The sequence below is a fragment of the Lathyrus oleraceus genome, chromosome 4 (genome assembly GCF_024323335.1).
Source record: "Lathyrus oleraceus cultivar Zhongwan6 chromosome 4, CAAS_Psat_ZW6_1.0, whole genome shotgun sequence".
NCBI lineage: Eukaryota > Viridiplantae > Streptophyta > Magnoliopsida > Fabales > Fabaceae > Lathyrus > Lathyrus oleraceus.
The window spans coordinates 163,037,262-163,053,125 of NC_066582.1; the positions used below are offsets into that span (position 1 = coordinate 163,037,262).

At 36.0% G+C, this 15,864-nt stretch overlaps 1 non-coding gene across 1 annotated transcript; it reads left to right on the plus strand.

Moving 5' to 3' along the window:
- Positions 1-599: 599 nt before the first annotated feature.
- Positions 600-706, plus strand: LOC127076928 (small nucleolar RNA R71). The gene has a single exon (XR_007786942.1). It is a non-coding gene; the product is annotated as a small nucleolar RNA R71 (small nucleolar RNA).
- The last annotated feature ends 15,158 nt before the right edge of the window (positions 707-15,864 follow it).

The window sequence follows — 15,864 nt, forward strand, 5'->3', positions numbered from 1 at the left end:
GAGTCTGGCCCGATATAAAGCTCTCCATGATCTTCTGAAGGTTAGACTTCTGGAGCACATCTTGCATAGGTTGGTTTGGTTTTTGGGCTTGATAACCTTGCGGTCTCTGAGGTGCATGATTTTGGATAGGGTTCTGCTTTTTATAGGAGAAATTCAGATGATTCTTCCATCCAGGGTTGTAAGTGTTTGAAAATGGGTTACCTTGGGCATAATTCACTTGGTCGGTGTTCAGGTCGTTCAAAAGGTTACACTCCGCTGATTCGTGTCCTTTATATCCACAGAGTTCGCACTTTGTTTGGACTACTGCTACGGTGTTAGTGTTTGTAGACATATGTTCGATCCTAAAGGCTAAAGCGTCCATTTTTGCCTGTATCATGTCTAGAGAGCTTACCTCATGTATTCCACCTTGGGTCTCCTTTTTCTCTATTGATGCTCGTCCAGTTCCCCATTGCTAATGGTTTTGGGCTATATCCTCAATTAGGTCACAAGCTTCGGGGTAAGGTTTGTTCATCAGAACGCCACCTGCGGCAGCGCCGATGCTCATCTTGGTGTTATAATGGAGTCCATTGTAGAAGGTATGAACGATCAGCCATTGTTCTAGGCCATGGTGTGGACATACTCTTAATAGCTCTTTATATCTCTCCCAAGCTTCGAAAAGTGATTCTCCTTGGTTTTGAGCAAATCTAGTTATTTGGTTTCGAAGAACAACAGTCTTACCAGGGGGAAATATCTAGCGAGGAATACTCTCCTAAGGTCTTCCCAGGTAGTTATTGAATTAGCTGGAAGTGAATCTAACCATGAACGTGCTCTATCCCTAAGGGAGAAAGGAAATAATCTTAAACGGATCATATCCGGTGAAGCGCCGTTAGATTTAAAGGTGTCGACTAGTTGGATAAATACTTTTAAATGTTGATTCAGGTTCTCTGTAGAGAGACCCACGTATTGGTTCTATTGCACTAATTGCAACAAAGACGGTTTTAGTCCGAAATTGTTAGCAGGAATCAGGGGTACGAAATTGTCTAGACGGTGTAACAACAGGGTACGAAATTTGACGAAGTTGATCCCCGGCAACGGCGCCAAAAACTTGATCGCGTGTTATTCGCAAATTCACGAATTGCGTCAAAGTAATATAAAAGAATATCGATCCCACAGAGACCAATCGTCAATCTATCGATTACTACCGTTACGGTGTTTATCTAAGGCGGTATAAAAGAGGTATTGGGTTTGCAAAATAACGGTAAATAATAAATGCAGGTAAAGACAGGTTAAATGTATTTCACGTTAGTTAAGTGATGTTTCGATTGTCTAAATAGAACTACTTATAAGGAAATATTTTCTACTCTTGAAAAGAATCCATTTAACAGGAACTGTCACTTTCGCGTATTCAAAACCGAGTTTACCCTTAAATTAAGGCCTTTTATTGTCACTTATAAAAGGTGCGCAGGACGCTAAAGTAGTAAACTTATTTTTAAGAAATGAGACTCGTAAACTTAGTTGAAAAGTTATTTTTATTTGGAAAGCTTACCACAAGGAGTTTTCTGATTTTAAATCCATCAACACGTCCGAAAACAATTTCAAAAATAGTTTTTCCTTAAAGTGATAAAAATTCCTAGTTACTAAGCTAGGGTGCTTTCGCACTCCTCGAATAGTTAAAACTAACCAAGTTTATTTTAGAAAACTCAAGTTAAAAATCAAAACAGCCTTTAAAGTATTTCTACAGATTCAATATGTGAAACACCTCTTTAACCGCGATCCTTACATTCTAACCTTTAAAAGATTTAGCCAGACATGGTAACACAAACAAACACAACGATATTAATCATGATAAAAAGTTTGTTTTAGAATGTGAGGCGTGGAGAGTGAGTAAAGTGCGTAAAGTAAATAAATAAAGCGAGTGCGGAAAATAAATAAAATAAAAGCGAGTGCGGAAAATAAATAAAGTAAAGTGAGTGCGGAAAATAAATAAAGTAAAGCGAGTGCGGAAAATAAATAAAATAAAAGCGTAGACAGAAAGTAAATAAAATAAAAGCGATGCGGGAAATAAATAAATAAAGCGATAAATAAGAACCTGCTCCAAATGGAGGGCTTTAAATCTGGTACAAAAATAAACCTCCGACTCTTGAAGCTAAAGATGACAGCAACTCGAAGTGACCTAACTCAATCTCACTAAGATGCGATAATCCCCCGATGTGATGGATTACCGCTATTACAAATGATAAATATATGCTTAGTGTTGTAAAACTAAGTTGGATGATTAGAAAGTGAAATGGAACGAACTACTTATAGAGGATTTCAGCAGCTTGCAAAGACCATGGTGCCTGTGGGAACGTGATTTCCAAAGGTGGCGCCCGCCATCCCTTCATGGCGCCCGCCATGTGTGTAAATGGGGTGGATCATGGGAACGTGGCGGTTACCTCCTAGTTGATGGCTGATGACTCATGACTTCTCCTATAACGGCCGCCATGTGCAACTTTATGTGTGTAATTTCACCGAAAAACCCTAATTTTAGGTCTTTTTGCAACGTTATGTGTGTAATTTCACCGAAAAACCCTAATCTGAAAACAAGGTAAAAGAGAGCATAATACAAATAAAATAATAATAAAGCCCTAATAAACATGTGAAATCCGAGTCAAAAACACGGTGTAATTCAGTGTGATCACCTATCTCAAAAGTGCAGCTGAAAGTAAATCTTGACTATGGAGTCTTCCCTTTCAAGAGCTCTCCTAGGATTTTTCCCTCTTTCCAGTATTTGCCTTTTTTCTCCAATTTTTTACATACTGACAATTCCCCTTCTTCTCTCACTCTTTTCTATTTAAATTAACCTAATTTTATTTTAATTATACTAACTCCACTAACTCTCTTCTAGTTCTCTTTAATTCCACCTCATTACCATATTTTTAATTAATTTATAATTTTCTCCCCAAAACCACAAATTCTCTATTTTCTACATTATTCTTAATTAATTTAAATATTAAACTAATTCTTAACTTAATCACCTAATAATTAAATAATACTTATTTAATTAAATAAAAGCATATCAAAACTCAAACAATTATAAAAAAATATTAAAATAATACAAATAATATTAAAATTAAAATTTGGGTGTTACAAGTCTCCCCTACTTAAAGAATTTTCACTCTAAAAATTATCTGAAGGAAATATCTCCAGATAAGACTCTCTCATCCGACTCTCTAGTTCCCACGTAACTCCTCTCCAACAGCCCCCCCCCCACACACACACACACCCTCTAAAGGATCTGATAAGGACCAATAAAATGAGGCGCGAGCTTTCGAGACTTCAGCGCACGACCAACACCAGTCAGTGGAGTGACTCTCAAGAATACATGATCCCCCTCTTGGAACTCAAATGCCTCTTTTCTTGCCATGATAGCTCTTATGTATGCTTTGTGACACTTTCATCTTATCCTAAATTATCTAAATCTTCTGAGTAGTCTTCTAAACAATCTCAGGTCCAAGCACAACACTCTCTCCTGATTTAGACTAACACAAAGGTGTCCTACACCTTCTAACATACAGAGCTTCAAAAGGTGGCATTCCCATACTAGAATGAAAATTGTTGTCATAGGTAAACTCATAAAAATCAAGTAAGTATAGCCCAATGACCTCCTTGCTCCAATACACAAGTCCTCAACAAATCTTCCAAAAATTAAACAGTCATTTCTGCCTGACCATCAGTCTGCAAATTTTAAGCAGAACTTAACCTCAGCTTGATCCCCAATACTTATTGCAAACTCTCCCAAAATCTTGATGTGAACCTCAGATCTCTATCTAAAATAATACTCTAGGGAATACCATGTAGCTTCACAATCACATTGATGTAGATCTCTTCCAGCTTTTGCAATGGGTAACTGATCTTTATCAGAATAAAATGTGCCGACTTAGTCAGTCGATCCACTATAACCTAAATCGAATTTCTTCCTCTCTTAGTATTCGACAAACCCACCATAAAATCCATATAGATTCTATGCCACTTCCGCTCAAGTATACTCAAAGGTTGCATCAATCCTAATGACTTTCGATGCTTGATCTTCGACTTCTGACAATTCAAATAAGAATACATAAACTAGGCTACATCCTTTTTCATACCTGACCACCAAAACATCTTCTTAAGATTTTGGTACATTTTAGTAGCTCCGGGATGAATACTCAAACTACTCCTGTGACATTCTTTAAGGGTTCTGTTCTAGTACACTACTAGTTAAATTTAGCATACCGAACATCACATTTCTTGGTGTCACCTCACACACCAACCTAAGATATTTAAACTACTCGATCTAATCGTCTCTCTAACCATCAGTGTCGACATATGCAAGGTTTTTTTTACTCAAAGCGTTTGCTATTACATTAGCTTTACCAGGATGGTAACTTAAATCAATATCATAGTCTTTCAAAAAATCTAGACACCTTTTCTGCCTCATCCAAAAACACACATTCTAGCAATCAGCGACATGCTGAACCATCCCTTCACACCTAAAACATCTCAGAGAAGCAGAAGCTCCTCCCCACTTGTTTTAGTCCATCCCTTACTGGAAATTGGTTAGGAAATAAAAATGATCATCGATAGTGTTGACACATATGCTGTATGCCAGAGAAATAAAGAAATCCATCCAACCTCTACCGAATGGGCCAACATTCTCTAATACCAACTATGTAACACCGTAATCCCCCAAAACTCTTTTTTTAAATAAAATCATGCGAAAATACTTTTTATTCGGCAAAGGTGTCACATCTTCCTTAAAAACATGTTCAACTTAGACATATCATATTTAACATAACGCAGTTTCAACCATAAGGAAATTAATCCATTAATTCTCAAAAAACATAAAACAAATGATAACACCTCCCAGTGGTACGTATGAGAGCGACACCCTGGTATACTAAAAATAACTCAAAGTTATAAATAAAGAATAAGGGATCTAGGCAATTCCTCAACACAACAACATTTAATGCTACTAGACTTGAGTATCTGCAACACCGACATAACGAACAACACAACCAAAAAAATAGGGGGTGAGAAATACATTCACAAATATTATTGGTGTGTAAACAGAGAGGATAGTTTCAATAACATCATTTATGAATCACATAATTTAGATTCACGATAAATAATCACAATGCATGTTTGTAATGCAATGTAATCCTTCTTTCAAATGCACGCGGTACCAAGTTTTTGGATTTCAGAGTTATGTTACTAATTAATTCACATCTCTGGTTCCTCATATGAACCAACGATTCCACCAATGACTCTGAGGCCCATATCTAGTTCCTTATATGAGCCAACAATTCCACCAATGAATCTGAGACCACTTCGTTGGACTGAAGTTCCAGAATCATTACTGGTCCCCACTTCTGAACCAGAAACTCGTCTTTGAACTGAAGTCCATACACTTATCTCTGACATACATGATGCATGAAATGCAACAAATCATAACAATGCAACAATCATCATGGGTTCCTCTCTGAACCCACAACATCGTCAATATAAGGTCACCACAATAGTTCCTCTTTGAACTACACATCTTAACATAAATATCTCTAATATAATGCCACCATCGTAGTCCCTCTCTGAATTACTAAACTCAACCTATATATAATTATGGTTAGACTCAATATATATAATTATATAATTATTCATAATTACTCATCAACAAGGTAAACATATAATTGCTCAATAATACTCACCAATAGGGAAACAAAATAAAACTACACAATCCTCAGCACTCAACAGAGTCAAGTCATGACTCAACAGAGCTCACAAAAAGTCTTCCACTTTTTATTCAAAATAAAAAGTCACAAGGCGTACTTATAACCTTGACTCACTTAACTCATAATAACTCTAAACAAAATCAACTCAACTCTAACCCGTCAGATAACTCATAATTCAACTCTAAAAAAATTTCCCTATAGATTTGCAAGGGTCGCTCGTAGCCCTCTCACGAAAATCCAAAATTATATCACCACCTTATGGCAAGGGTTTCTCATAACCCTCGCCTTAACTTTAACAACCATAAATGATTTGCGATAGGAAAAGCTCTACACATATCAAACTCAACTCTAACTAATAAAATAACTCACAATATAACCCTTTTAATTATACATAACTCAAACTCAACTATAAAAATATCAAATAACTAAAACTCAAATCTAAATATTCCAAACTACTCAAATTAAAGTTACTTATAATTATATTTAATTCGTTAAATTACTAAAGGGTTTCCTAAAACTATGGACTTAACTCTAAAATTGCCTCGCTTCACAATAGAAGCAAATATTATATACTTGGGTTAAAATATAAAACTCTCCAACTTAAAAGTTTATTAAACCCTTTTCATACGCAATTGATTGCATCTCGATTGGAGTTACGAAACTCCATTTCTATATGTTTAAGCTCAGCCATATCACAATATTTTTTTCATAAACTCTAAAATAGAATGTCTGACTTTAATATAGCACCTAAAATTATAAACTTATGGTAAAACTACGAAACTCTCCTATGTAAAAGACTGTTAAACCCTCTCTCTAATGCAATTGATCAGATCCCAAACAGACTTACGAAAATCAAGTTACGTGAGAAACAAGATAACCAACACATGACTCAAATATGATTGTGCCTTTGGTACAAAAATTAGAGAAACAATACTGTTGAAATGGGCCTAGATCTAATTTCTTACTTCAAAAGAAAGGTTATTGCGTTAACATTCTGACGCAACTGAAAACACCTCAAATAGACTCATGAGGCTCAAGTTACGTATAAAACAAGACGGTCGATCCAATTTTATGTCTATATGTAATTTTCTGATTTTTTCTCCCTATTAAACAGATCCAAAACTCACATATTTTCTCCTATTTGAATTCTCACTTCCCCAAAAACATACAAATATATATAGCTAGTAAAAATTAAACATTCTGACTCTCACTTAATCATAAGGAAACAACAAAATCGACCTTATCCTTATCAAAAGACATTAATGGGTAATATCAATTACTCTAGCCTTATCAAAAGGCATCAATGGGTAATATCAATTACTGTAAGACCCCAATTTTGACCTTAAGATCCCTCATGCAAATTCATCATAAGCATTAGCATTGGGATCATGCCTTGGCATCCTCCTTACCCCTCTTTCATTGGGTTTGTTTTGGGAGAGATTACCAAGCACTTTGTGATTGTATCATACTTGTATATTATCATTCTACTAACCAAAATACCAAAAAAATATGTCTTTGTATTTGCCTAACTCTTTTGTAGGTAGGGCATGATCCCATTTATCTATCAAGTCACATCTAGGGTTTGAGACCCTCATGAGAAAGATCACAACCATGAATTGACATAAGAGTGGTTATGGGCATCATATATGAGTTCTAATTATTCCTACATGTCATATTGATCAAGTTTTCTTCAAGAGTTTGAGGGTGATTTGCCTTGAAAACCCTAGTTTTACTAGGTATCTTGAGTAACTTCTCCAATAAGCTATCTCACCAATTGATCAAATTTCTCAAGGGAACTTCAAAATTCACCATCTTATGCATATATGATTTACCATGAGCCTAGAAAGTCAAGATAATTGAAGGTTAGCAAGTTGGTTGATGATGGTTGGCCATATGAATTCATCTGATCAAAACTGGGTCTCCCTAGACCTTATCTCCTACAACTTTCACCATATGAAAATGATTCCAATAGAAAACTTACTCTAAATGGCATTCCAAACATTTTTCATGTTGATACCTAGAGCTAGTTTTGCTTGGAAAATCATTTTCTATGTTGAAACATTATAGGTCATTTTGTCTAAATCCTAATTTGAAAGTCAACTTCCCAAGGCCATAACTTTCTCAATTTTTATGAGATGAAAGATTTCCAAGTTGAAAAATCAAATTCAAGATGTCGACTTAAACTTTTATGTTTTGAGTGGGAGCTAATTCAATTTTTATGAGCATGTGATATAAGGCTACATTATAGGTCACTTTTTACCTATACCATTGAACAAGTGATTTTTCCAAACTTCAAAAATGCACAACTCTATCATTTTAAATCCAAATGACATGAAATTGGTGACTGTTTTGAAGGTATTTTAAATAATTACAACTTTTATGAAACCACTTTTCTCATTTGAATCTCACATAAAAAGTTAAGCAAGGTGGAATGTTGAGATATATGGCTTGACACTTAGAAAAATTTCAACATGTTGAAATGTCCAAACTTCCACCTCAAAATTCATCATGATACATGCTCCAAATTGAAAGGTTTTGAACATGAAAGTTGTTCCTCTTGATCTAACCTTTCCAAAAATTCCAAGGTCATCCATTTTGGACAAGAATTGCTAGGGATGCACATGACATGAACATGGTATCCTCATTTGGCAAAGATCAAACTTCAAATCTTCACACACACTTGCCTTGCAATCCAAGTTGATTTCAGACTCTCTTACACTCATTTGTGGACCTTAAGCAATGATCTCATTATCCTGTACACGCCCATGCACCCATGCATCATCAATTGCCAATTTTGGAAAGAGAATTTGAAGGTGCAAATATCATGAGTTATAGCTATAAATAGAGACCTCTAGCATCAGAATTGAACACACGTTGCGCGCCAACTTTATCCCCCATTGAAACCCTCTCATTCCAAAGGAAAACCTGATAAATTTCAACTGGAAATTTGAGTTTGAATCTCAACTGTTGGAGATTCAAAAAATCCAGGATCCAAAGCCTTGCAACCTTATCAATCACTTCCTGCTAGCTTCTCAAGTGTGATCAGATCGTGTTTGGAGCAAGCAACCTCAAGAGTTGCACTACATTGAAGGTAATTTTCAAAAAACTTCATCTCTTCGATTCTCTCTCAATCTTGCTCAATTCTCTTGGTTCTTTGGTTGTCTAAAGTCCTACCAATGTAGGCAAGAAGACTGAGTTGCTTAGAGGTCAAATCAAAGCAACTCAGTTGACATACCTCAAATTTCATCTCCTCATATCTTTCTATATGTGAGGAGTTAGTTAAATTGAGGTGATATTCATGATTTACACCATTTTTCCTTTCAGATCATGTCCTCCTTTTTCATTTTTGTTGAGGTGATGTATGGACCAGTCCGACCAAGGTCGCCTGAGAAGACGACTGGCGCTTTGCTCCGACAATGATGTGACATGGTCCTGAGCCATTGGATGCGTTTAAATTGTTTTAATCATGAGCGTGCGTTTTAATTACCAAGCGTGTGGACATTTGACTCAGGCGCACCATGGAACGTGCGCTGGTGGCCACTTGATCTGCCACCTCAATTAATGAGGGAGATCAAGTGGTCCACGTTTTTATGATTATTTGAATTTCATGTTAATTGCTTTATTTTCATTAATTCATATTAAGTTTAGTCTTGATCCAAAAAATATGAGAGTTTCACCAAAATTTTTCAAATATTTTCCTCTTTCATATTCTAAATGAGAATTATTTTTTGGATCATTATTAATATTTTTCATGATTTAATTGATTTTTCATTTGTTTTTAATTGTTTAAAAATACTTTTAAGTCTTTAAAAAATCTGAATTTTTTTCTCCAAGGTCCTTTGACCTTGTTTGACCTATGATAAATGTCATGGCCATTTATTTGGTGTTTTGATGAGGTTTTAGGAATTTGACAAACCATATTTCATTTAAATGCATTATTTTAGTTTTTTTTAATTGGAATAAATGACAAATAATTTTGTTGACCAATTGTGATGACTTGTTTATGTTTGACTCTTGTTGTTGGGCCTTGATCAAGGTTGATTTGACTTTGTCAAATTAATATCATTGGATTTAGGGGATTAATGGAATGTACGTTCCATCTCCCAAAATGAATGAATGATATTAATTTGGTAAAAGTCCTCCTTTGAACAATTTGAGATTTCATCCATTCCCCTCCCATTTCATCTTATTCCCCTTCTTTATGCATTCATCTCATTTGACCTATGATATCTCAAAGTCTTAAAACTAGTTGATTGAAAAATTAACATGAGTATGGATGAGATTAGGCCATACCTTTTGCATATTCTTTTTGTGTGTGGTATGTTTCGTGAGCATAGTTCATAATACTATGTCTCCAACATGCATTAACACCAAAATTGTATTGTCCGACCTCAAATAGTTGTGAATTCTACATAAGTCCAATTAGGATTGCTTAACATAGCGCTAAATTTGTGACATAAAAGGCATATCATTCTAGTCAGTGAGATTGTAAGTCTCCCCTCTTTCATGCTATTGTGTGGAAACTTGGCCTTTTTTCCTTCCTTTGGAAGATGTCTTGGTTCAAGGATCCATGCTTGTGATAAGTGGGTCGAGTGTTCTCCAAAGAATGTCTAAAAATGAAAAGCAAAAACAAAACAATACTAACTTCTAACATATTAACTAATAACTTTTAATTTCAAGCCCTTTACTTTAATGCCATTTAATTCTAGCTTTTATACATTTGTCATTGTTCATATCATTCTAATTGTTTATGTTAATGCAATTTTCACTTTGTCCACTTGGACCATATTGTGTGATATACTTTGTTTTGTGTATATTTTGCTTGTTTGTGTGTTCTTTGACCATTAATGTACATAATAACAACAAAAACCCTAAAAAAACCTTTGTGTGGACTGTTGGCTTGATCTTGGACAAATCGACTTAGAATTTAAGCAACATTCCTATGCTAAAGGACTTGGCCAATGCCAACTTGTTGAGAAACCAAGTGCTTGCAATTTGAAACTTCATCTGATACATCATTCAAGATCTCTCTTTCTTCATCTACCACATGATTATTGTGAAGCTGTTATTTTGAACCTATGACTTGTGGAATTCATCTGATACATGGGATACCTTGAAGAAGATCATGGAATGGATAAGCTTGGATGTGACCATCTTTATTTGATGCCTTGCTCTTCAAGATAATATAATTGTGCATTTGTGTGTTGCTTGATTCTAAATAGTCCAAGGGAATTCTGGGTTTCTATTGACATTCTTGTCTATTTTATTGCTACCCATTTGGTCAGATCTTTTCAACTCTTGATCAGTGCATTTTGATGCACATTATTCTATAATTATAGTTAGGCATTTATCTAATTTTTTTTTTCTTATTTTACTATTTTATTATGTTTTTAGATTTAAGTTCATGTTTGCCTTTAATCTATTTTCGTTTGTTATTTTCAGTTTTAGCGGTTATTTGATACATGTCCATTGTTCGGATCATAACTTGAGCTACAGGATGTCGTTTTACATGTTCTGACATACGTTAGAAAGAAAAGAGAAAGAGCTACAACTTTTATGTTGAAGCCAAAAGCTGATTATGAGTTCAGACGTCTCAAATAATTCGTTGAAGTTTCATGCTTTAGGAAATATTTTCTTTTGGGCCATTTGTTGGACCGAATTTAGGTCTTCCGGCCCAGTTTGAATTATAAATGAAACTCTTATTCTGTTTAAAAGGGCAGCCGCAGTACTGTAGCAATTACACATTATTCACAATAACTTTTTGCTTTTGTGCAATCATGAAGAGGAACTAATCTCCTATAGTCAATCTGCTGTAACCGAATTTCCAAGGCTTTGAGGTTTTTATTCTATCAATTTAACTTCGTTCTCTTTCAATTCTATTCTATGAAATTGCATTTGCTTAATCTGTATTTTATGGAATGGTTCTGATTAAATTCGTATGATTGCATTCCTAACTATTAATCGCCATTTTCGTCACTTTGTCGTTAAATTGCGTTTGTAAACCGTGTTTGCTTAATTCACGATTGTATTTATCCGTTTGCTTAATTCTGAATATAGGAATATAAATCTATCATATATCTATTGCGCTTGTCAATCGAATTTGAATCGAATAGAGATCGAAGCCGCTTAGGGAATTGATAGGTAAAAATCAGTGATTAGCCGGAACCGAAAACAGTAGATTGACTTATTTTATAATCACTTATTTTAATCACTTTTTTTGCTTTGTTTTCTAAATCGACCACTAAAACATAAAGCCCCCTTAAATCGATTTCATTAGGTTAAGAATAATACAAGAATCCTTGCGATACGATACTCGAGTTGTCGCTTCCGCTAAACTACATTTTTCTAATTACTCGTTTTGACCCGTGCGTGACAACGAATCAAATTGGCACCATTGCCGGGGATTCTTGTAGAATTTAACCATTATTATAGTCATAGGTGTTGTGTTTTAACATTTTTTGCCCTAACTTTCTTGTGTTCTGGTGTTTTTGCGTTTTAGGAAAAAAATCTGTTTTTTTTAAAGAAAATCGTCTCAAATTATTCTGGTTCTTTGTCGATTAACTAGGAAAATCGTCTCAAATAAGAAAATCGTCTCAAATTACGAAAATAGTTTCAGAAAATTCTGAAAAAATTCTCAAAAATTTTAATTGATTTTATTAGATTAATTTTTGTGTTTTTGTATTTTTTTCCTTTTATTTTAATAGTTTTTTTTACGTATTTCAATTGTTTGTTCTTAATAGGGACATTGTCGGTATTTTCCTATTTGTTGCTGCATCGCTGAATTAGTTATGTGTTTCTCATTTTTTGTTGATTTTTTTCTATTGAGTTTAATATGGCTGAACAAAGAACTATGAGAGAACTTGCTGCTCCTGATATGAATTACAATGGTTTATATATTGAATATGTTGATGTTACTGTTCCTTTTGAGTTGAAATCTGGTTTAATGATGTCAAGGTTTAGTGGTCTTGCAGGTGAGGATCCGCATAAGCATCTTAAGGAATTTCAGGTTGTTTTCTCTACACCATTGAGACATGAAGGAATCATCGAAGATCACATCAAGTTGAGAGCCTTCCCGTTTTCACTACAGGGTGCTGCCAAGGATTGGTTATATTATCTTGAGTCAAATTCTGTCACGACTTGGAATGATTTGAAGAGAGTCTTCCTAGAGAGATACTTTCCTACCTCCAGGGCTGCATCAATCCGAAAAGAAATGTGGTATTAGACAGGGAAATGAGTCATTGGCTGAGTATTGGGAGAGATTCAAACAATTAGTATCCAGCTGCCCTCAACATCAAATTACTGAACAATTGCTTATTCAATATTTCTATGAGGGATTGTTACCAATGGATAGAAACATTCTTGAAGCTGCTAGTGGTGGAGCACTTGTCGATAAAACTCCAGTTGCTACTAAAGCCCTGATTGAGAACATGTCACTCAACTCCCAACAATTCACAACCAGAAATAATTCGATGGTCCAAACAAAAGGTGTGAATGACATTCAGGTTTCCTCTTTAAACAAGGCTTTAGAAACCAGAATTGAAGAGATTACTTCTTTAGTGAAACAAAGGGCAGTGAGTAAACCTCAAACAACAAAGTTGTGTGGTATTTATACTTCTACTGAACATCCAACTGACACATGTCCTGCTCTTCAAGATGATTCGGTCACTCAGTTGCCTCAAACATATGTAACTAACTTTTTCAACCAAAGCAACAATCAGAGAGGGTACAACATTCCTGACTTGTCCACCAACAAATATCATCCCAATTGGAGGAACCATCCAAACCTTCGATATGGAAACCAGCAGCCCACCCAACAACAATTAGTCATACCCCTGCCACGACCACATACCACTCTCCAAGCTCTACAACAAAAATGGGTTTAGGCAACAACGAAAAACAGCCCCTTAAAGGTATAAAACCGTTGCTTAATGCTTGTCACAACCTGAAAAATACAGTGTGCGAAAAAACAACCGGCGAAAGAAAATGACAGAAGAGTCGCCACCGTGCGTTATTTATCCTAAAGGAGGGAAAGGAAACGCTCGAAGTAAAACTGGAAAAAGGAAAGGAAAAGACAAGGTCTCGCAACCAAATCTTGGGTTCGGGAGTCGGTTATGCAAAGGGAAGGTATTAGCACCCCTACGCATCCGTAGTACTCTACGGGATCCACTTTTGTAGTTCTTGTCTAAAGGGTGTGAGTTTATCTTGTGCTGTTTACTAAAAAAGGGGTTAAATGAAAATGACTCGCGCGGATGTCGCATCCACTACATACGTATCTCATTTGAATATGAGAATCAGAGTCTTCGTAGCTCGGCTGACCTATAGGTTAGGGGGATGTGTGCTCGCTAAGACATCGCGTCTTATGCCTACGTATCTCATTTGGAATGAGAATCAGAGCAAGCCGTAGTTCGGCTAACTACGGGGTTATGGATTGGGTTTTGGACGAACGATGTTACTACGCAATCTACCGGATGCTCGACCTTTGGAGACTTACTCACCTGTAGTAGAAGGAGTAAACGTGTGTTTAGGAGAAGAAAAATCAATGAAGGGTTAGGGTTTGGGATGCTCATGCAAAAGGAGTCCTGGACGAAGGAACCTGTAAAATAAATAAATAATAAACACACAAAAACATTGCCTCCTATCGAGGTCTTCCAGCTAGGAAAGCAGTAAAATGCGGGAAAATGTAAAAGTACCACACGGATGAAGATCCGGGGTAACAGCAATTAAATGAACGATAAACCCTGAGATCCTTCTAAGCTAACATCATCAAAGAAAGTGGTTCAGTACAGGTAATCGGAATGAACCTCCAGGGGGTATCCCACAAATAAAGTGGAACACCAGGCAAACCATCTCTGATTGGAGAGCTTGATTGAAATTGAGTTGCACCCGTGAGGTTTACAAAATAATCTTTAGGGTTTATGTGAGGCAGAGGTGGTTCTGTGCAGTTGAGTTCCCTTCAGGGTTTGGAGGTTGCTCTGAACTCTGTTAGCTCTTCTCTCACTTTCTTTTTCCAGCCAGGGTAATAGGAATAGAATGAAATTTTGTTTCACTGAAACTCTGAATTTATAACCTGATTTTTGTGGACCTGTGGGCTCAAATGAGAGAGGTCCAAGTCCAAGATTTTTTCTTTTATTTATTTATTATTATTATTATTATTTTATTTTTTTTCGTTTTTCGTTTTTTTTTTTCGTTTTTCTTTTTCGTTTCTTTTTGTTTTTTTTTTCAAAACACGTGGGCTTCGCCTAGCGAGCATGACAGCTCATGAACAAACCTTTGCTCCTTCAAGATTAACGTTTTGATTGATGAATAGACCCCTGTTGGAAGTATCTCAAGTCATTCCCTTGTGTTGACTGATCACCCAGATAGGACCCACAAAGTGTCTTGGATGATATTCAAGCTTCTTGGATCCGATTCCGATTGCCATGATGAAATGCAAATACTAAATGATCTAAAAATGAATGCATGCATGAGGTGTAAAGCATATGCTTCCAGGAAAAATGAAGGGTAAATTTTGGGGTATTACAGTTGCCCCTATTCAATCAACTGAAGACCTGGAAATAAGATAGCATCGACTTTTGTGCTTTCGAGGTATCAAGGGATTGAATACAATAAAAGCCCTAAAATTTGCACTGAAGTGAAGTGAAGTAACAATGCCTGTCAGAATCGGCAAAGAGGTGGTCTTGAAAGAAGAATCCGTCTGGTACGGTGAGAATTAGTCTGAATACCGAAAAAGAATGTTATCCTGGATACCAAAATAAATGGTAACACAGAAATAACCATGGCCTGAATGCCGCTCATCAATCTGAATACTGGAAATGACATCGATCTGAACATCGGGAGATATGAGATTATTAATATCAGTCTGAACACCGAGAGGCTGGCCAGAATGCCACAAGTTGCGTCGACCTGAACGTCGGAAACTTCTTCGATCTGAACATCGGAAAATTGGCCTGAATGCCACAAGTTGCATCGACCTGAATGTCGGAAACTTCTTCGATCTGAACATCAGAAAACTGGCATGAACGCCACAAGTTGCATCGACCTGAACGTCGGAAACTTCTTCGATCTGAACATCGGAAAACTGGCCTGAGCGCCACAAGTTGCATCGACCTGAACGTCGGAAACTTCTTCGATTTGAACA